The following is a 19,919-nucleotide window of genomic DNA, read 5'->3' as shown; positions in this document are numbered from 1 at the left end:
TGAAGTCTGAAGATTCAGACGACCGTGCGGCGAAGTACGCAAAAGTTCCGCTAGGCCGCGCCTCTTTAGCTCAGTGGTAGAGCACTGGTCTAGTAAACCAGGAGTCGTGAGTTCCATCCTCACAGGAGGAAGACGAATTTTGGAAATCAGTTGCGCGTCATGGTCGTATAGCAAACAGTATCTGTGATGGCGAACAATTAGCGAGAGGCGTTTTATTAAGAATTACTCTCAGATGTGATTAAGGCGAATGGCGCTGATAAAGCATTTGCCAAAGCGGTACGGCATAAGGTGGGACGAGGCATTCTGAATTACATTTTATAGATGTATTTCTCACAAATCTCTGAGCCTCCCGCGGTCGACGTCTTCGTCGTCGCCGCCGCCGCTTCTGCAGAATTAGCAAATGGCCATCGTAGCAAATGCGGCGAGGGACACCCTGCCATCGATTCCGATTGCGCAAAGTGTGTGGTCTTGTTTTCCTGTCTATGTTTGGTCGGTCTCGTAAGAGGTTGAATGTAACGAATGGGTGGGAAAGAGTAAGGGGCAGCGGCTGTGTGGAACGAAAACACAATTCCTCAGGGGGTGTGAGCGTTTCGAGATGAATCGTATATAAGTAATACTTGGTCGTCAGTGACCGTGTGGCCTAATGGATAAGGCGTCGGACTTCGGATCCGAAGATTGCAGGTTCGAATCCTGTCACGGTCGTGTTTTTCCAGTTCTGAGAAACAAACATACCGTTTTAATGTAGCAATTGTGCAGTACGAAACCGTCTGAATGTTGCTGTTGACCATTTTGTGCTTGAAGATGGTCTTGAGCTTGAAACACACACAAGAAGACCGGTGTTAACTAGCGAAATGGTCGGCAGAGTGCCCTCACCGCGAGGTTTGACTGGCACTTGCACATCTAAAACAACGTCGGAAAGTAACTCGTTCGGCTTTTGAGTCACGTCAAGTATGTGTGTTAATTTTGACGCCGCTAGCTCTGCAGATTGTCATGCAATTCCTTTACCTCTCAGAAATGATTATGAAATAAAAGTGAAGTACGTGACGAGTGTCGTTAGGAAAACATTAGGCAGCATGGAGAGATTCTGTATGGGACCAACCAACCCAAACGAGTACTGTGTGATCTGCTACCCAGGAGGTACCCAACGAGGCAGCACGGCTAGCTCAGTCGGTAGAGCATGAGACTCTTAATCACAGGGTCGTGGGTTCGAGCCCTTCGCTGGGCGGAACGGAATTTTTCTCCACTGCAGATGTAAATTACCGATTTTCTGATTAACGTGATGTAATGGAAATAGCAACTTTAAAATTTGCCTACGTCTCAATCAGTCGCAAGAAAACTGTATTTGAAGGTGAAGGTGATTTTGTAGACATGTGTGAAAGTCATGTTCTAAAGTGCAGGTGATTTTGTTTGGAGAGAACATCGGCTACGTGTCAGATGTGTAGCCAAGCAGTAATGGGTCGCCATAGCTGCAAATATTAGTGAAAAATATGAAGTGTTGTCAGCTGAAGTCTGAAGATTCAGACGACCGTACGGACGAAGTACGCAAAAGTTCCGCTAGGCCGCGCCTCTTTAGCTCAGTGGTAGAGCACTGGTCTAATAAACCAGGAGTCGTGAGTTCCATCCTCACAGGAGGAAGACGAATTTTGGAAATCAGTTGCGCGTCATGGCCGTATAGCAAACAGTATCTGTGATGGCGAACAATTAGCGAGAGGCGTTTTATTAAGAATTACTCTCAGATGTGATTAAGGCGAATGGCGCTGATAAAGCATTTGCCAAAGCGGTACGGCATAAGGTGGGACGAGGCATTCTGAATTACATTTTATAGATGTATTTCTCACAAATCTCTGAGCCTCCCGCGGTCGTCGTCTTCGTCGTCGTCGTCGTCGTCGCCGCCGCCGCTTCTGCAGAATTAGCAAACGGCCATCGTAGCAAATGCGGCGAGGGACATCCTGCCATCGATTCCGATTGCGCAAAGTGTGTGGTCTTGTTTTCCTGTCTATGTTTGGTCGGTCTCGTAAGAGGTTGAATGTAACGAATGGGTGGGAAAGAGTAAGGGGCAGCGGCTGTGTGGAACGAAAACACAATTCCTCAGGGGGTGTGAGCGTTTCGAGATGAATCGTATATAAGTTATACTTGGTCGTCAGTGACCGTGTGGCCTAATGGATAAGGCGTCGGACTTCGGATCCGAAGATTGCAGGTTCGAATCCTGTCACGGTCGTGTTTTTCCAGTTCTGAGAAACAAACATACCGTTTTAATGTAGCAATTGTGCAGTACGAAACCGTCTGAATGTTGCTGTTGACCATTTTGTGCTTGGAGGTGGTCTTGAGCTTGAACCACACACAAGAAGACCGGTGTTAACTAGCGAAATGGTCGGCAGAGTGCCCTCACCGCGAGGTTTGACTGGCACTTGCACATCTAAAACAACGTCGGAAAGTAACTCGTTCGGCTTTTGAGTCACGTCAAGTATGTGTGTTAATTTTGACGCCGCTAGCTCTGCAGATTGTCATGCAATTCCTTTACCTCTCAGAAATGATTATGAAATAAAAGTGAAGTACGTGACGAGTGTCGTTAGGAAAACATTAGGCAGCATGGAGAGATTCTGTATGGGACCAACCAACCCAAACGAGTACTGTGTGATCTGCTACCCAGGAAGTACCCAACGAGGCAGCACGGCTAGCTCAGTCGGTAGAGCATGAGACTCTTAATCACAGGGTCGTGGGTTCGAGCCCTTCGCTGGGCGGAACTGAATTTTTCTCCACTGCAGATGTAAATTACCGATTTTCTGATTAACGTGATGTAATGGAAATAGCAACTTTAAAATTTGCCTACGTCTCAATCAGTCGCAAGAAAACTGTATTTGAAGGTGAAGGTGATTTTGTAGACATGTGAAAGTCATGTTCTGAAGTGCAGGTGGTTTTGTTTGGAGAGAACATCGGCTACGTGTCAGATGTGTAGCCAAGCAGTAATGGGTCGCCATAGCTGCTAATATTAGTCAAAAATATGAAGTGTTGTCAGCTGAAGTCTGAAGATTCAGACGACCGTGCGGCGAAGTACGCAAAAGTTCCGCTAGGCCGCGCCTCTTTAGCTCAGTGGTAGAGCACTGGTCTAGTAAACCAGGAGTCGTGAGTTCCATCCTCACAGGAGGAAGACGAATTTTGGAAATCAGTTGCGCGTCATGGCCGTATAGCAAACAGTATCTGTGATGGCGAACAATTAGCGAGAGGCGTTTTATTAAGAATTACTCTCAGATGTGATTAAGGCGAATGGCGCTGATAAAGCATTTGCCAAAGCGGTACGGCATAAGGTGGGACGAGGCATTCTGAATTACATTTTATAAATGTATTTCTCACAAATCTCTGAGCCTCCCGCGGTCGACGTCTTCGTCGTCGCCGCCGCCGCTTCTGCAGAATTAGCAAATGGCCATCGTAGCAAATGCGGCGAGGGACACCCTGCCATCGATTCCGATTGCGCAAAGTGTGTGGTCTTGTTTTCCTGTCTATGTTTGGTCGGTCTCGTAAGAGGTTGAATGTAACGAATGGGTGGGAAAGAGTAAGGGGCAGCGGCTGTGTGGAACGAAAACACAATTCCTCAGGGGGTGTGAGCGTTTCGAGATGAATCGTATATAAGTAATACTTGGTCGTCAGTGACCGTGTGGCCTAATGGATAAGGCGTCGGACTTCGTATCCGAAGATTGCAGGTTCGAATCCTGTCACGGTCGTGTTTTTCCAGTTCTGAGAAACAAACATACCGTTTTAATGTAGCAATTGTGCAGTACGAAACCGTCTGAATGTTGCTGTTGACCATTTTGTGCTTGAAGATGGTCTTGAGCTTGAAACACACACAAGAAGACCGGTGTTAACTAGCGAAATGGTCGGCAGAGTGCCCTCACCGCGAGGTTTGACTGGCACTTGCACATCTAAAACAACGTCGGAAAGTAACTCGTTCGGCTTTTGAGTCACGTCAAGTATGTGTGTTAATTTTGACGCCGCTAGCTCTGCAGATTGTCATGCAATTCCTTTACCTCTCAGAAATGATTATGAAATAAAAGTGAAGTACGTGACGAGTGTCGTTAGGAAAACATTAGGCAGCATGGAGAGATTCTGTATGGGACCAACCAACCCAAACGAGTACTGTGTGATCTGCTACCCAGGAGGTACCCAACGAGGCAGCACGGCTAGCTCAGTCGGTAGAGCATGAGACTCTTAATCACAGGGTCGTGGGTTCGAGCCCTTCGCTGGGCGGAACGGAATTTTTCTCCACTGCAGATGTAAATTACCGATTTTCTGATTAACGTGATGTAATGGAAATAGCAACTTTAAAATTTGCCTACGTCTCAATCAGTCGCAAGAAAACTGTATTTGAAGGTGAAGGTGATTTTGTAGACATGTGTGAAAGTCATGTTCTGAAGTGCAGGTGATTTTGTTTGGAGAGAACATCGGCTACGTGTCAGATGTGTAGCCAAGCAGTAATGGGTCGCCATAGCTGCAAATATTAGTGAAAAATATGAAGTGTTGTCAGCTGAAGTCTGAAGATTCAGACGACCGTACGGACGAAGTACGCAAAAGTTCCGCTAGGCCGCGCCTCTTTAGCTCAGTGGTAGAGCACTGGTCTAGTAAACCAGGAGTCGTGAGTTCCATCCTCACAGGAGGAAGACGAATTTTGGAAATCAGTTGCGCGTCATGGCCGTATAGCAAACAGTATCTGTGATGGCGAACAATTAGCGAGAGGCGTTTTATTAAGAATTACTCTCAGATGTGATTAAGGCGAATGGCGCTGATAAAGCATTTGCCAAAGCGGTACGGCATAAGGTGGGACGAGGCATTCTGAATTACATTTTATAGATGTATTTCTCACAAATCTCTGAGCCTCTCGCGGTCGTCGTCGTCGTCGTCGTCGTCGTCGTCGCCGCCGCTTCTGCAGAATTAGCAAACGGCCATCGTAGCAAATGCGGCGAGGGACATCCTGCCATCGATTCCGATTGCGCAAAGTGTGTGGTCTTGTTTTCCTGTCTATGTTTGGTCGGTCTCGTAAGAGGTTGAATGTAACGAATGGGTGGGAAAGAGTAAGGGGCAGCGGCTGTGTGGAACGAAAACACAATTCCTCAGGGGGTGTGAGCGTTTCGAGATGAATCGTATATAAGTTATACTTGGTCGTCAGTGACCGTGTGGCCTAATGGATAAGGTGTCGGACTTCGGATCCGAAGATTGCAGGTTCGAATCCTGTCACGGTCGTGTTTTTCCAGTTCTGAGAAACAAACATACCGTTTTAATGTAGCAATTGTGCAGTACGAAACCGTCTGAATGTTGCTGTTGACCATTTTGTGCTTGGAGGTGGTCTTGAGCTTGAAACACACACAAGAAGACCGGTGTTAACTAGCGAAATGGTCGGCAGAGTGCCCTCACCGCGAGGTTTGACTGGCACTTGCACATCTAAAACAACGTCGGAAAGTAACTCGTTCGGCTTTTGAGTCACGTCAAGTATGTGTGTTAATTTTGACGCCGCTAGCTCTGCAGATTGTCATGCAATTCCTTTACCTCTCAGAAATGATTATGAAATAAAAGTGAAGTACGTGACGAGTGTCGTTAGGAAAACATTAGGCAGCATGGAGAGATTCTGTATGGGACCAACCAACCCAAACGAGTACTGTGTGATCTGCTACCCAGGAGGTACCCAACGAGGCAGCACGGCTAGCTCAGTCATCAGTTGCGAGTCAGCCGCCGAGCGGGACGGACGTGTGGCGGAGCTGGACGTCTGGCTGTAGTAAACACAGGCTGAGTCGCTGCGTTTGAGGTTAGTGGTGCTGCTAAGCCGCTATTCGTGTTGCACTTGTATTCATGAAGTTCTAGAATGAATAGGTCGAATTATTTGAGGAAAGACACAATCAAGTTTACTTTCGATCGAAATTTCGTTCGACCTAAAGCATTTGAAATTAAAGCATGGTTTATCGAAAAAGTATTGATTAACGGTGATGATGTTGTCGGAGTTTATCTCTCGTTTGTGACAAATGCTGTGTATCTGAAGATGAAAAGTCCAGAATTATGTAGTTCCATTGTGGATCGTTGCGGAGGTAGCGTGAAGTTTAATCATTCTGATGGGAATGTGAGTGACGTTGCTGTTAGTCATGCTGGGTACGGGATTCGTACGATCAGAGTGTTTGAGCTCCCTTTTGAAATTCCGCCCGAAGAACTTAATGTTGCCCTTCGACCTTATGGCAGAATTATTTCCAATGTGGCAGAAAGGTGGTCTGAAGCTCATATGTTTCCTGTCTTGAACGGCGTAAGGCAAATTAAGATTGAATTACAGAAGCATGTCCCCTCTTACCTTAATATTTGTGGGTATCGTGCTTTGATTATCTATGATGGGCAACCGCGGACTTGCGCTTTATGCAATTCCACGGAACACATTCGTGCAGAATGTTCACGGAGGCGTGTCCCGCAGTTACCGCGTGACGAGATGCAGAGTTCCGGCCCTGTTGTTGGCATGAAGTTGTCATACGCTGCCGCTGCTGACTTCCGCAGCCGAGGCGAGTCGGTGCCGCCTGTGCGCGGGGAGCCTGCTGCCTCGCGGGCGGTTGTCGATGATACTCCGGCTTCAAGCTCTAGATTTGCGGATGGTCTGCCGATCAGCTCCGCGCCCCTCGAATCTATGCCGACGCCAACTTTTTCCAACTCTCCCACTGTGGTTGCTCGTTCTTCCGCGGACTCGGCCGAAGATCCCCCAATACCCGCAACGGAGGTTTCCTTGCGTCGTCAGGATTCCCACCAACGTGAGGATATTGCCACTAGCTTCCGAGGAGTGGACGCTCCAGGCATCCACTCTGCGGGAACTATGAACGAAGATAGCAATCTGGACATTGGTTTCACGTTGGCGCCCACAGAAGACACTTGCGTCAAGGAAACCACAACGAGCGATAGTGTAGAATTGGAGACTGGGTTGCTACCAGTGGGAGCCATGGAAAAAGATGCGCCTCCTTCTGCCGTTGTGGAATGCGATACGCGGACTTTTGTCCGAAAAAAGGAACAGGCGACGTCAGACGTATCATCCGGTACTTCTCCTGACAGGTCGCAAACTTCATCTCCTGTTAGATCGCCGAAGAGATCTTCGAAGAAAGGCAAGAAGAGGAGATTGGCACACAAAGCAGCAGAGAGTTTAGCTCCTGCATTGCGGGAAAAGTTAAAACATTTAAGGGATAATGAACGACTACGAGAACAATGCCCAGTAGCACGAGTTAACGAGTGTACTGAAACGGAGATGAGTCGTGCCGATGCAGATGATCTTCAACAACAACCTCGCGCACCGCTTGGCGTCGCAGGTTTGCAGACCGGCACTACTATGGATTTAGACCGAACTGTCTCAGGAAAAGGACTTGATTGGGCCGATGCCCAAGAAGATCGCACCGACCACGGAATGGAGATGGACCTGACACATGCTAGTGGCATTTAATTTTTTTTTTTTTTTTAATGTCTATTTTTCTTTCTGACAGATAGAATGGAATGGTACAGACGTGACTCTGCATGGGGTATACTTCATTAGCCAATTTCTTTTACCTGCACCTATGCCAACGGAACTGACATATAATGTGACCACGATCAATATAAATCGGATTCGCAGTGAAACGAAAGTCGCTTCTTTAAAAGATTTCCTTTACCAGTCGGATACTGATATAGCCCTCCTACAGGAATTTAATGTCCACAACTTTTATGTCCCAGGTTTTCAAGAGATTTTAAATATTGCACCGGAAGCCACATGTGGGACTGCGATCCTTGTCAAAGATGGTATTGATGTGAAGGATATCTGTCTGTTAGAAAATGGGAGGGGCATCAGTTGTAAAATTTTTACTACTACTGTTTTAAATGTATATGTCCCCTCTGGTAACAACGCTAGAGATGATAGGGCTAATTTTTTTAAGAACGATATGGTCTATTTACTTAAGGGGAATCCGGCGGAAGCTTTAATCGGTGGTGACTTTAATTGTGTACTTCACAAAAAGGATCAGCGACCAAATTTTAACTTCTCCAGGGAACTGGCGGCTTTGGTGACAAACATGAAGTGGACAGACGTGTGGGAAAGCAAATACCCCACGTTAGTCAAATTTACGTACATCAGTAGTCGCTCGCAAAGCAGAATAGACAGAATATACGTCACAGCAAACCTGGAAAATAAAATCAGTAGTATCGAAGTAATTCCCACTACCTTTTCGGACCATCTCGCAGTGAAATGCAGCATTCGGTTTCAGAAGCAAGGAACGTATTGGGGTCGCCCCTTATGGAAGCTGAATACCCATATGTTGTTCGAGGGTGCCCTATCAAGAACAGTAGCGGAGGTATGGCAGGCTGCTCTACGTATGCGCCATAAATACAGCTCTCGCCTTGCGTGGTGGACCTCATGTGCTAAAAAGAAATTGAGATCATCCCTAATAGCTTACGGGAGGGAGCGAGCGATGTGGTCTCGCAATACCGTTGAATTTTACTATACATGCTTAAGGGAACTATCAGCTCAGCAGATGACTGATGAGGTTTTCATTGAAATAAAGAAGATCAAGGCTCACCTCATAAGTCTCAAGCGACAACAGCTGGAGGGTTTAAAAATTAAATCTCGTGTCCCGACAACGGTGGAGGACGAAAACGCATCGCTGTACCACTTACTCGAACATGAAAGAAATAGAAGACGAGCGTTTATTGCTTGTCTTAGAGTGGGCGATAACCGGGTGCTGACGGAACACTCTGACATTTTAAATGCAGTTTATGGATTTTATCGTACGTTATATACTGATACCCGGTATAATCTAGACTGTGCGAACGATTTGCTACGAACTACAGGTATCGACAACGTTATCAATGACGAGGACAATGTGTCCCTTACCACTGCGATCACATGTGAGGAGGTGTTTGATATACTTAAATATTCGCCTACCCGTAAGTCCCCAGGGCCTGATGGCTTGCCTGTAGAGTTTTATTGTAAATTTTGGCCTCTCATCGGTAATCAATTCACAGAAGTGATAAATGAAGTGTTGCAAGGTGTTACTGTTCCACGCGAGTTCAAAGAAAGCGTAACTGTGCTAATACCAAAGGGAAGGAACGCGACAGTTAAAGATCTCAATCAATTGAGACCAATATGTTTGATGAACTCGGATTATAAAATAATTGCACGTGTACTGAAGGAAAGACTGAGACCTCTAATGGAGAAGATCATAGGTGACCACCAAACCTGTCTCTCGGGGCGGAATATTTTTAAAACTGTTTGTGAATATAGGGATGTCTCTGCAATTTTTGCAACATCATCCTCACCAGGAGGCCTTGCCTTTATCGACTTCTCAAAGGCTTTTGACAGGGTCAACCACTTATTTTTGTTCAGAACGTTGACCTATGTGGGTTTTAGTCAACATTTTGTGCAAGTTTTAATTAACATTGTTGAAGGCATCCAAACACAAGTGTCTGTAAATGGGCATTTCACTCCACCCATTGAAATTCGCAACGGCGTCCCGCAGGGAAGTCCTTTGTCAATGCTCCTGTATGTTGTTGCACTGGAGCCTTTACTAAGGAGACTCGATGTCGATCTTGAGGGCATCACGATATCTGGCGTTAACAACGTCACCAATGCATATGCTGATGACGTTGGAGTGGTTATTCGTAGTAACGAAGATTTAGAGAAATTAACTACGAATATTCAGATCTTTTGTGAAGCTACAGGCGCTAGGGTTAACGAGGTGAAGAGTTCGTTTTTAAATCTTAAAGGTCTTCAAGATGTCCGTTTGGAATGGGCACGCTCCGTCGATCGTCACACCGCTCTGGGTGTCACCTTTTACCGATGTCCGCTTCAGACCATGACCTACAATTGGAAGAAAGTACTGGATACAATCAGAGGAGCCACAATACTCAATCAGACCAGACATCTGAACATTAAACAACGAATCAGAATAATTAACTGGTCCATTTTATCAAAAGCTATATATATAGGTCAAATATTGCCAGTTTCGAAACCCATTGCCAAACGTATAATGAGTATCATTTGCCGATTTATATGGACAGGGCATATTTTTAGAGTAGCAGTCGGTACAGTTACGTTACCTTCCGCTGAAGGTGGCCTAGGTTTAACAGATATATGGCGGAAGACTACGGCGTTATATATAAAGAGGACCCTACAAATTATAGAAAAACATCCACATAGTATTACAGCCAGGCTGTATCGACTCCTACAGCCAGAAAATTTACGTCCACCCATAAATATAGGCGGAATTAATTATAAATTGAAATATATTCGCCAGTTCTTTTTAGAGATTAGCTATATGGACAGTATTGTCACGAATCCACAATCAAGGAATTGCAGGAAATTAATGGAACTTTTAACAACGAAAGAACATGTCAACAAAATGGAGTGCAGATATCCCGACAAAGACTGGAAAAGAATTTGGAAAAATATTAGTAATCGTGAACTGTCTTCCGACATTCAGGCAACCTGGTACCGAGTTGTTAATAACGTAGTTTCCACTAACGAAAAGTTGCACTCCATTGGTCTTAGTGACACGATTGTGTGCACCCGATGTGACGCAGTTGACACATTGATCCACCGCTTTCTCTGTGGCGGATACGCCGAAATATGGAGGGGACTCCAACGGCGGGTAGCCTTTATAACCAGAACTGTTAGTACTGAGATCAATGTTGAAAAATTACTCTTCCCCGATGGTGTTTTCTTCCCTGTCCAGAAAACCAATGCTGTGTTGTGGTTGTTTGGCAATTATGTACATTACGTTATATCTGAACACGGCAATGACCGTGTTTTAGAATACGAATTATACGAACGAGCAAAATATTATCAGATATGTACGCGCAGGGACCACAAAAAAACTTTTAGTAACATGTTACACATTCTGTTTCAGAGACAAGGGATTGGATAAACATCTTAATAGCCCTCGTCTACGAAAAATGTAGTCACAGGCCAAAGTAGGGGATCGCTGTTGAGGGTGAAGTACGGTGGGGACTTCGTGTGCCCCAGGGCCGCTACGGTAGCCGTGAAGGCCTCGGACAGAACCCCGAAACGGCACTGCGGCTTCACATTTACTGCTGGATGAACCCCATATCTCCAGCAACTACTTTCATCTATGATGATTTTCCAGGATCTCGGTAATATCGGAAGGTGGTTTCGTTGCACACAATGCAGTGGAAGCTTCTTGCACGTGTTCCTCAGTTAAAATCTTTCTATTTTTGTTTAATTTTTTCAGTATGAAGCAAGAGTGACAATTTATTAATTCCCAAGAAGCCTTAATTTTTCAATTTTCAGTTCTACGGAGGAGAAGCCTCACATGGCGAAGAAGCCAAACATCATTTCATTTCCCTAACTGTCACAGTTAATTTGAAAAAAAAAATCAGTCGATATAGCATAGAAGCTCGCCGAAGAAGGCATAAAAGGAGAGCGAATGGATGGGCTGTGTGGGGAGAAGGGAGGCCCTAAATAAAAAAAAAAAAAAAAAAAAAAGTCGGTAGAGCATGAGACTCTTAATCACAGGGTCGTGGGTTCGAGCCCTTCGCTGGGCGGAACAGAATTTTTCTCCACTGCAGATGTAAATTACCGATTTTCTGATTAACGTGATGTAATGGAAATAGCAACTTTAAAATTTGCCTACGTCTCAATCAGTCGCAAGAAAACTGTATTTGAAGGTGAAGGTGATTTTGTAGACATGTGTGAAAGTCATGTTCTGAAGTGCAGGTGATTTTGTTTGGAGAGAACATCGGCTACGTGTCAGATGTGTAGCCAAGCAGTAATGGGTCGCCATAGCTGCAAATATTAGTGAAAAATATGAAGTGTTGTCAGCTGAAGTCTGAAGATTCAGACGACCGTACGGACGAAGTACGCAAAAGTTCCGCTAGGCCGCGCCTCTTTAGCTCAGTGGTAGAGCACTGGTCTAGTAAACCAGGAGTCGTGAGTTCCATCCTCACAGGAGGAAGACGAATTTTGGAAATCAGTTGCGCGTCATGGCCGTATAGCAAACAGTATCTGTGATGGCGAACAATTAGCGAGAGGCGTTTTATTAAGAATTACTGTCAGATGTGATTAAGGCGAATGGCGCTGATAAAGCATTTGCCAAAGCGGTACGGCATAAGGTGGGACGAGGCATTCTGAATTACATTTTATAGATGTATTTCTCACAAATCTCTGAGGCTCTCGCCGTCGTCGTCGTCGTCGTCGTCGTCGTCGTCGCCACCGCCGCTTCTGCAGAATTAGCAAACGGCCATCGTAGCAAATGCGGCGAGGGACATCCTGCCATCGATTCCGATTGCGCAAAGTGTGTGGTCTTGTTTTCCTGTCTATGTTTGGTCGGTCTCGTAAGAGGTTGAATGTAACGAATGGGTGGGAAAGAGTAAGGGGCAGCGGCTGTGTGGAACGAAAACACAATTCCTCAGGGGGTGTGAGCGTTTCGAGATGAATCGTATATAAGTTATACTTGGTCGTCAGTGACCGTGTGGCCTAATGGATAAGGCGTCGGACTTAGGATCCGAAGATTGCAGGTTCGAATCCTGTCACGGTCGTGTTTTTCCAGTTCTGAGAAACAAACATACCGTTTTAATGTAGCAATTGTGCAGTACGAATCCGTCTGAATGTTGCTGTTGACCATTTTGTGCTTGGAGGTGGTCTTGAGCTTGAAACACACACAAGAAGACCGGTGTTAACTAGCGAAATGGTCGGCAGAGTGCCCTCACCGCGAGGTTTGACTGGCACTTGCACATCTAAAACAACGTCGGAAAGTAACTCGTTCGGCTTTTGAGTCACGTCAAGTATGTGTGTTAATTTTGACGCCGCTAGCTCTGCAGATTGTCATGCAATTCCTTTACCTCTCAGAAATGATTATGAAATAAAAGTGAAGTACGTGACGAGTGTCGTTAGGAAAACATTAGGCAGCATGGAGAGATTCTGTATGGGACCAACCAACCCAAACGAGTACTGTGTGATCTGCTACCCAGGAGGTACCCAACGAGGCAGCACGGCTAGCTCGGTCGGTAGAGCATGAGACTGTTAATCACAGGGTCGTGGGTTCGAGCCCTTCGCTGGGCGGAACGGAATTTTTCTCCACTGCAGATGTAAATTACCGATTTTCTGATTAACGTGATGTAATGGAAATAGCAACTTTAAAATTTGCCTACGTCTCAATCAGTCGCAAGAAAACTGTATTTGAAGGTGAAGGTGATTTTGTGGACATGTGTGAAAGTCATGTTCTGAAGTGCAGGTGATTTTGTTTGGAGAGAACATCGGCTACGTGTCAGATGTGTATCCAAGCAGTAATGGGTCGCCATAGCTGCAAATATTAGTGAAAAATATGAAGTGTTGTCAGCTGAAGTCTGAAGATTCAGACGACCGTACGGACGAAGTACGCAAAAGTTCCGCTAGGCCGCGCCTCTTTAGCTCAGTGGTAGAGCACTGGTCTAGTAAACCAGGAATCGTGAGTTCCATCCTCACAGGAGGAAGACGAATTTTGGAAATCAGTTGCGCGTCATGGCCGTATAGCAAACAGTATCTGTGATGGCGAACAATTAGCGAGAGGCGTTTTATTAAGAATTACTCTCAGATGTGATTAAGGCGAATGGCGCTGATAAAGCATTTGCCAAAGCGGTACGGCATAAGGTGGGACGAGGCATTCTGAATTACATTTTATAGATGTATTTCTCACAAATCTCTGAGCCTCCCGCGGTCGTCGTCTTCGTCGTCGTCGTCGTCGTCGTCGCCGCCGCTTCTGCAGAATTAGCAAACGGCCATCGTAGCAAATGCGGCGAGGGACATCCTGCCATCGATTCCGATTGCGCAAAGTGTGTGGTCTTGTTTTCCTGTCTATGTTTGGTCGGTCTCGTAAGAGGTTGAATGTAACGAATGGGTGGGAAAGAGTAAGGGGCAGCGGCTGTGTGGAACGAAAACACAATTCCTCAGGGGGTGTGAGCGTTTCGAGATGAATCGTATATAAGTTATACTTGGTCGTCAGGGACCGTGTGGCCTAATGGATAAGGTGTCGGACTTCGGATCCGAAGATTGCAGGTTCGAATCCTGTCACGGTCGTGTTTTTCCAGTTCTGAGAAACAAACATACCGTTTTAATGTAGCAATTGTGCAGTACGAAACCGTCTGAATGTTGCTGTTGACCATTTTGTGCTTGGAGGTGGTCTTGAGCTTGAAACACACACAAGAAGACCGGTGTTAACTAGCGAAATGGTCGGCAGAGTGCCCTCACCGCGAGGTTTGACTGGCACTTGCACATCTAAAACAACGTCGGAAAGTAACTCGTTCGGCTTTTGAGTCACGTCAAGTATGTGTGTTAATTTTGACGCCGCTAGCTCTGCAGATTGTCATGCAATTCCTTTACCTCTCAGAAATGATTATGAAATAAAAGTGAAGTACGTGACGAGTGTCGTTAGGAAAACATTAGGCAGCATGGAGAGATTCTGTATGGGACCAACCAACCCAAACGAGTACTGTGTGATCTGCTACCCAGGAGGTACCCAACGAGGCAGCACGGCTAGCTCAGTCGGTAGAGCATGAGACTCTTAATCACAGGGTCGTGGGTTCGAGCCCTTCGCTGGGCGGAATGGAATTTTTCTCCACTGCAGATGTAAATTACCGATTTTCTGATTAACGTGATGTAATGGAAATAGCAACTTTAAAATTTGCCTACGTCTCAATCAGTCGCAAGAAAACTGTATTTGAAGGTGAAGGTGATTTTGTAGACATGTGAAAGTCATGTTCTGAAGTGCAGGTGGTTTTGTTTGGAGAGAACATCGGCTACGTGTCAGATGTGTAGCCAAGCAGTAATGGGTCGCCATAGCTGCTAATATTAGTCAAAAATATGAAGTGTTGTCAGCTGAAGTCTGAAGATTCAGACGACCGTACGGACGAAGTACGCAAAAGTTCCGCTAGGCCGCGCCTCTTTAGCTCAGTGGTAGAGCACTGGTCTAGTAAACCAGGAGTCGTGAGTTCCATCCTCACAGGAGGAAGACGAATTTTGGAAATCAGTTGCGCGTCATGGCCGTATAGCAAACAGTATCTGTGATGGCGAACAATTAGCGAGAGGCGTTTTATTAAGAATTACTCTCAGATGTGATTAAGGCGAATGGCGCTGATAAAGCATTTGCCAAAGCGGTACGGCATAAGGTTGGACGAGGCATTCTGAATTACATTTTATAGATGTATTTCTCACAAATCTCTGAGCCTCCCGCGGTCGTCGTCTTCGTCGTCGTCGTCGTCGTCGTCGCCGCCGCCGCTTCTGCAGAATTAGCAAATGGCATTCGTAGCAAATGCGGCGAGGGACACCCTGCCATCGATTCCGATTGCGCAAAGTGTGTGGTCTTGTTTTCCTGTCTATGTTTGGTCGGTCTCGTAAGAGGTTGAATGTAACGAATGGGTGGGAAAGAGTAAGGGGCAGCGGCTGTGTGGAACGAAAACACAATTCCTCAGGGGGTGTGAGCGTTTCGAGATGAATCGTATATAAGTTATACTTGGTCGTCAGTGACCGTGTGCCCTAATGGATAAGGCGTCGGACTTCGGATCCGAAGATTGCAGGTTCGAATCCTGTCACGGTCGTGTTTTTCCAGTTCTGAGAAACAAACATACCGTTTTAATGTAGCAATTGTGCAGTACGAAACCGTCTGAATGTTGCTGTTGACCATTTTGTGCTTGGAGATGGTCTTGAGCTTGAAACACACACAAGAAGACCGGTGTTAACTAGCGAAATGGTCGGCAGAGTGCCCTCACCGCGAGGTTTGACTGGCACTTGCACATCTAAAACAACGTCGGAAAGTAACTCGTTCGGCTTTTGAGTCACGTCAAGTATGTGTGTTAATTTTGACGCCGCTAGCTCTGCAGATTGTCATGCAATTCCTTTACCTCTCAGAAATGATTATGAAATAAAAGTGAAGTACGTGACGAGTGTCGTTAGGAAAACATTAGGCAGCATGGAGAGATTCTGTATGGGACCAACCAACCCAAACGAGTACTGTGTGATCTGCTACCCAGGAGGTACCCAACGAGGCAGCACGGCTAGCTCAGTCGGTAGAGCATGAGACTCTTAATCACAGGGTCGTGGGTTCGAGCCCTTCGCTGGGCGGAACGGAATTTTTCTGCACTGCAGATGTAAATTACCGATTTTCTGATTAACGTGATGTAATGGAAATAGCAACTTTAAAATTTGCCTACGTCTCAATCAGTCGCAAGAAAACTGTATTTGAAGGTGAAGGTGATTTTGTAGACATGTGTGAAAGTCATGTTCTGAAGTGCAGGTGATTTTGTTTGGAGAGAACATCGGCTACGTGTCAGATGTGTAGCCAAGCAGTAATGGGTCGCCATAGCTGCAAATATTAGTGAAAAATATGAAGTGTTGTCAGCTGAAGTCTGAAGATTCAGACGACCGTACGGACGAAGTACGCAAAAGTTCCGCTAGGCCGCGCCTCTTTAGCTCAGTGGTAGAGCACTGGTCTAGTAAACCAGGAGTCGTGAGTTCCATCCTCACAGGAGGAAGACGAATTATGGAAATCAGTTGCGCGTCATGGCCGTATAGCAAACAGTATCTGTGATGGCGAACAATTAGCGAGAGGCGTTTTATTAAGAATTACTCTCAGATGTGATTAAGGCGAATGGCGCTGATAAAGCATTTGCCAAAGCGGTACGGCATAAGGTGGGACGAGGCATTCTGAATTACATTTTATAGATGTATTTCTCACAAATCTCTGAGCCTCTCGCGGTCGTCGTCGTCGTCGTCGTCGTCGTCGTCGTCGCCGCCGCCGCTTCTGCAGAATTAGCAAACGGCCATCGTAGCAAATGCGGCGAGGGACATCCTGCCATCGATTCCGATTGCGCAAAGTGTGTGGTCTTGTTTTCCTGTCTATGTTTGGTCGGTCTCGTAAGAGGTTGAATGTAACGAATGGGTGGGAAAGAGTAAGGGGCAGCGGCTGTGTGGAACGAAAACACAATTCCTCAGGGGGTGTGAGCGTTTCGAGATGAATCGTATATAAGTTATACTTGGTCGTCAGTGACCGTGTGGCCTAATGGATAAGGCGTCGGACTTCGGATCCGAAGATTGCAGGTTCGAATCCTGTCACGGTCGTGTTTTTCCAGTTCTGAGAAACAAACATACCGTTTTAATGTAGCAATTGTGCAGTACGAAACCGTCTGAATGTTGCTGTTGACCATTTTGTGCTTGGAGGTGGTCTTCAGCTTGAAACACACACAAGAAGACCGGTGTTAACTAGCGAAATGGTCGGCAGAGTGCCCTCACCGCGAGGTTTGACTGGCACTTGCACATCTAAAACAACGTCGGAAAGTAACTCGTTCGGCTTTTGAGTCACGTCAAGTATGTGTGTTAATTTTGACGCCGCTAGCTCTGCAGATTGTCATGCAATTCCTTTACCTCTCAGAAATGATTATGAAATAAAAGTGAAGTACGTGACGAGTGTCGTTAGGAAAACATTAGGCAGCATGGAGAGATTCTGTATGGGACCAACCAACCCAAACGAGTACTGTGTGATCTGCTACCCAGGAGGTACCCAACGAGGCAGCACGGCTAGCTCGGTCGGTAGAGCATGAGACTGTTAATCACAGGGTCGTGGGTTCGAGCCCTTCGCTGGGCGGAACGGAATTTTTCTCCACTGCAGATGTAAATTACCGATTTTCTGATTAACGTGATGTAATGGAAATAGCAACTTTAAAATTTGCCTACGTCTCAATCAGTCGCAAGAAAACTGTATTTGAAGGTGAAGGTGATTTTGTGGACATGTGTGAAAGTCATGTTCTGAAGTGCAGGTGATTTTGTTTGGAGAGAACATCGGCTACGTGTCAGATGTGTAGCCAAGCAGTAATGGGTCGCCATAGCTGCAAATATTAGTGAAAAATATGAAGTGTTGTCAGCTGAAGTCTGAAGATTCAGACGACCGTACGGACGAAGTACGCAAAAGTTCCGCTAGGCCGCGCCTCTTTAGCTCAGTGGTAGAGCACTGGTCTAGTAAACCAGGAATCGTGAGTTCCATCCTCACAGGAGGAAGACGAATTTTGGAAATCAGTTGCGCGTCATGGCCGTATAGCAAACAGTATCTGTGATGGCGAACAATTAGCGAGAGGCGTTTTATTAAGAATTACTCTCAGATGTGATTAAGGCGAATGGCGCTGATAAAGCATTTGCCAAAGCGGTGCGGCATAAGGTGGGACGAGGCATTCTGAATTACATTTTATAGATGTATTTCTCACAAATCTCTGAGCCTCCCGCGGTCGTCGTCTTCGTCGTCGTCGTCGCCGCCGCTTCTGCAGAATTAGCAAACGGCCATCGTAGCAAATGCGGCGAGGGACATCCTGCCATCGATTCCGATTGCGCAAAGTGTGTGGTCTTGTTTTCCTGTCTATGTTTGGTCGGTCTCGTAAGAGGTTGAATGTAACGAATGGGTGGGAAAGAGTAAGGGGCAGCGGCTGTGTGGAACGAAAACACAATTCCTCAGGGGGTGTGAGCGTTTCGAGATGAATCGTATATAAGTTATACTTGGTCGTCAGTGACCATGTGGCCTAATGGATAAGGTGTCGGACTTCGGATCCGAAGATTGCAGGTTCGAATCCTGTCACGGTCGTGTTTTTCCAGTTCTGAGAAACAAACATACCGTTTTAATGTAGCAATTGTGCAGTACGAAACCGTCTGAATGTTGCTGTTGACCATTTTGTGCTTGGAGGTGGTCTTGAGCTTGAAACACACACAAGAAGACCGGTGTTAACTAGCGAAATGGTCGGCAGAGTGCCCTCACCGCGAGGTTTGACTGGCACTTGCACATCTAAAACAACGTCGGAAAGTAACTCGTTCGGCTTTTGAGTCACGTCAAGTATGTGTGTTAATTTTGACGCCGCTAGCTCTGCAGATTGTCATGCAATTCCTTTACCTCTCAGAAATGATTATGAAATAAAAGTGAAGTACGTGACGAGTGTCGTTAGGAAAACATTAGGCAGCATGGAGAGATTCTGTATGGGACCAACCAACCCAAACGAGTACTGTGTGATCTGCTACCCAGGAGGTACCCAACGAGGCAGCACGGCTAGCTCAGTCGGTAGAGCATGAGACTCTTAATCACAGGGTCGTGGGTCCGAGCCCTTCGCTGGGCGGAATGGAATTTTTCTCCACTGCAGATGTAAATTACCGATTTTCTGATTAACGTGATGTAATGGAAATAGCAACTTTAAAATTTGCCTACGTCTCAATCAGTCGCAAGAAAACTGTATTTGAAGGTGAAGGTGATTTTGTAGACATGTGAAAGTCATGTTCTGAAGTGCAGGTGGTTTTGTTTGGAGAGAACATCGGCTACGTGTCAGATGTGTAGCCAAGCAGTAATGGGTCGCCATAGCTGCTAATATTAGTCAAAAATATGAAGTGTTGTCAGCTGAAGTCTGAAGATTCAGACGACCGTACGGACGAAGTACGCAAAAGTTCCGCTAGGCCGCGCCTCTTTAGCTCAGTGGTAGAGCACTGGTCTAGTAAACCAGGAGTCGTGAGTTCCATCCTCACAGGAGGAAGACGAATTTTGGAAATCAGTTGCGCGTCATGGCCGTATAGCAAACAGTATCTGTGATGGCGAACAATTAGCGAGAGGCGTTTTATTAAGAATTACTCTCAGATGTGATTAAGGCGAATGGCGCTGATAAAGCATTTGCCAAAGCGGTACGGCATAAGGTGGGACGAGGCATTCTGAATTACATTTTATAGATGTATTTCTCACAAATCTCTGAGCCTCCCGCGGTCGTCGTCTTCGTCGTCGTCGTCGTCGTCGTCGCCGCCGCCGCTTCTGCAGAATTAGCAAATGGCCATCGTAGCAAATGCGGCGAGGGACACCCTGCCATCGATTCCGATTGCGCAAAGTGTGTGGTCTTGTTTTCCTGTCTATGTTTGGTCGGTCTCGTAAGAGGTTGAATGTAACGAA

The 19,919-nt window shown here is 46.1% G+C and overlaps 22 non-coding genes across 22 annotated transcripts; all 22 read left to right on the top strand.

Annotated features, from left to right (window-relative positions):
• Positions 1–59: 59 nt before the first annotated feature.
• Positions 60–131, top strand: Trnat-agu (transfer RNA threonine (anticodon AGU)). Its single transcript has one exon. It is a non-coding gene; the product is annotated as a tRNA-Thr (tRNA).
• A 498-nt stretch (positions 132–629) lies between these two features.
• Trnar-ucg (transfer RNA arginine (anticodon UCG)) lies at positions 630–702 on the top strand. The gene has a single exon. It is a non-coding gene; the product is annotated as a tRNA-Arg (tRNA).
• Positions 703–1,152: 450 nt separating this feature from the next.
• Positions 1,153–1,225, top strand: Trnak-cuu (transfer RNA lysine (anticodon CUU)). Its single transcript has one exon. It is a non-coding gene; the product is annotated as a tRNA-Lys (tRNA).
• Positions 1,226–1,563: 338 nt separating this feature from the next.
• Positions 1,564–1,635, top strand: Trnai-aau (transfer RNA isoleucine (anticodon AAU)). The gene has a single exon. It is a non-coding gene; the product is annotated as a tRNA-Ile (tRNA).
• Positions 1,636–2,145: 510 nt separating this feature from the next.
• On the top strand, positions 2,146–2,218 carry Trnar-ucg (transfer RNA arginine (anticodon UCG)). Its single transcript has one exon. It is a non-coding gene; the product is annotated as a tRNA-Arg (tRNA).
• A 450-nt stretch (positions 2,219–2,668) lies between these two features.
• Positions 2,669–2,741, top strand: Trnak-cuu (transfer RNA lysine (anticodon CUU)). The gene has a single exon. It is a non-coding gene; the product is annotated as a tRNA-Lys (tRNA).
• Positions 2,742–3,076: 335 nt separating this feature from the next.
• Positions 3,077–3,148, top strand: Trnat-agu (transfer RNA threonine (anticodon AGU)). Its single transcript has one exon. It is a non-coding gene; the product is annotated as a tRNA-Thr (tRNA).
• Positions 3,149–3,646: 498 nt separating this feature from the next.
• On the top strand, positions 3,647–3,719 carry Trnar-ucg (transfer RNA arginine (anticodon UCG)). Its single transcript has one exon. It is a non-coding gene; the product is annotated as a tRNA-Arg (tRNA).
• A 450-nt stretch (positions 3,720–4,169) lies between these two features.
• Trnak-cuu (transfer RNA lysine (anticodon CUU)) lies at positions 4,170–4,242 on the top strand. Its single transcript has one exon. It is a non-coding gene; the product is annotated as a tRNA-Lys (tRNA).
• A 338-nt stretch (positions 4,243–4,580) lies between these two features.
• Trnat-agu (transfer RNA threonine (anticodon AGU)) lies at positions 4,581–4,652 on the top strand. Its single transcript has one exon. It is a non-coding gene; the product is annotated as a tRNA-Thr (tRNA).
• Positions 4,653–5,159: 507 nt separating this feature from the next.
• Trnar-ucg (transfer RNA arginine (anticodon UCG)) lies at positions 5,160–5,232 on the top strand. The gene has a single exon. It is a non-coding gene; the product is annotated as a tRNA-Arg (tRNA).
• Positions 5,233–11,870: 6,638 nt separating this feature from the next.
• On the top strand, positions 11,871–11,942 carry Trnat-agu (transfer RNA threonine (anticodon AGU)). The gene has a single exon. It is a non-coding gene; the product is annotated as a tRNA-Thr (tRNA).
• Positions 11,943–12,452: 510 nt separating this feature from the next.
• Trnal-uag (transfer RNA leucine (anticodon UAG)) lies at positions 12,453–12,525 on the top strand. Its single transcript has one exon. It is a non-coding gene; the product is annotated as a tRNA-Leu (tRNA).
• Positions 12,526–13,968: 1,443 nt separating this feature from the next.
• Positions 13,969–14,041, top strand: Trnar-ucg (transfer RNA arginine (anticodon UCG)). The gene has a single exon. It is a non-coding gene; the product is annotated as a tRNA-Arg (tRNA).
• A 450-nt stretch (positions 14,042–14,491) lies between these two features.
• Positions 14,492–14,564, top strand: Trnak-cuu (transfer RNA lysine (anticodon CUU)). The gene has a single exon. It is a non-coding gene; the product is annotated as a tRNA-Lys (tRNA).
• A 336-nt stretch (positions 14,565–14,900) lies between these two features.
• Trnat-agu (transfer RNA threonine (anticodon AGU)) lies at positions 14,901–14,972 on the top strand. Its single transcript has one exon. It is a non-coding gene; the product is annotated as a tRNA-Thr (tRNA).
• A 513-nt stretch (positions 14,973–15,485) lies between these two features.
• Trnar-ucg (transfer RNA arginine (anticodon UCG)) lies at positions 15,486–15,558 on the top strand. Its single transcript has one exon. It is a non-coding gene; the product is annotated as a tRNA-Arg (tRNA).
• Positions 15,559–16,008: 450 nt separating this feature from the next.
• Trnak-cuu (transfer RNA lysine (anticodon CUU)) lies at positions 16,009–16,081 on the top strand. Its single transcript has one exon. It is a non-coding gene; the product is annotated as a tRNA-Lys (tRNA).
• Positions 16,082–16,419: 338 nt separating this feature from the next.
• Positions 16,420–16,491, top strand: Trnat-agu (transfer RNA threonine (anticodon AGU)). The gene has a single exon. It is a non-coding gene; the product is annotated as a tRNA-Thr (tRNA).
• Positions 16,492–17,004: 513 nt separating this feature from the next.
• Trnar-ucg (transfer RNA arginine (anticodon UCG)) lies at positions 17,005–17,077 on the top strand. The gene has a single exon. It is a non-coding gene; the product is annotated as a tRNA-Arg (tRNA).
• A 1,434-nt stretch (positions 17,078–18,511) lies between these two features.
• On the top strand, positions 18,512–18,584 carry Trnar-ucg (transfer RNA arginine (anticodon UCG)). The gene has a single exon. It is a non-coding gene; the product is annotated as a tRNA-Arg (tRNA).
• Positions 18,585–19,443: 859 nt separating this feature from the next.
• On the top strand, positions 19,444–19,515 carry Trnat-agu (transfer RNA threonine (anticodon AGU)). The gene has a single exon. It is a non-coding gene; the product is annotated as a tRNA-Thr (tRNA).
• The last annotated feature ends 404 nt before the right edge of the window (positions 19,516–19,919 follow it).

The sequence above is a fragment of the Schistocerca gregaria genome, chromosome 3 (genome assembly GCF_023897955.1).
Source record: "Schistocerca gregaria isolate iqSchGreg1 chromosome 3, iqSchGreg1.2, whole genome shotgun sequence".
NCBI lineage: Eukaryota > Metazoa > Arthropoda > Insecta > Orthoptera > Acrididae > Schistocerca > Schistocerca gregaria.
The sequence above is the reverse complement of the archived record's forward strand: the minus strand, read 5'-3'. Positions and strand labels throughout refer to the sequence as shown.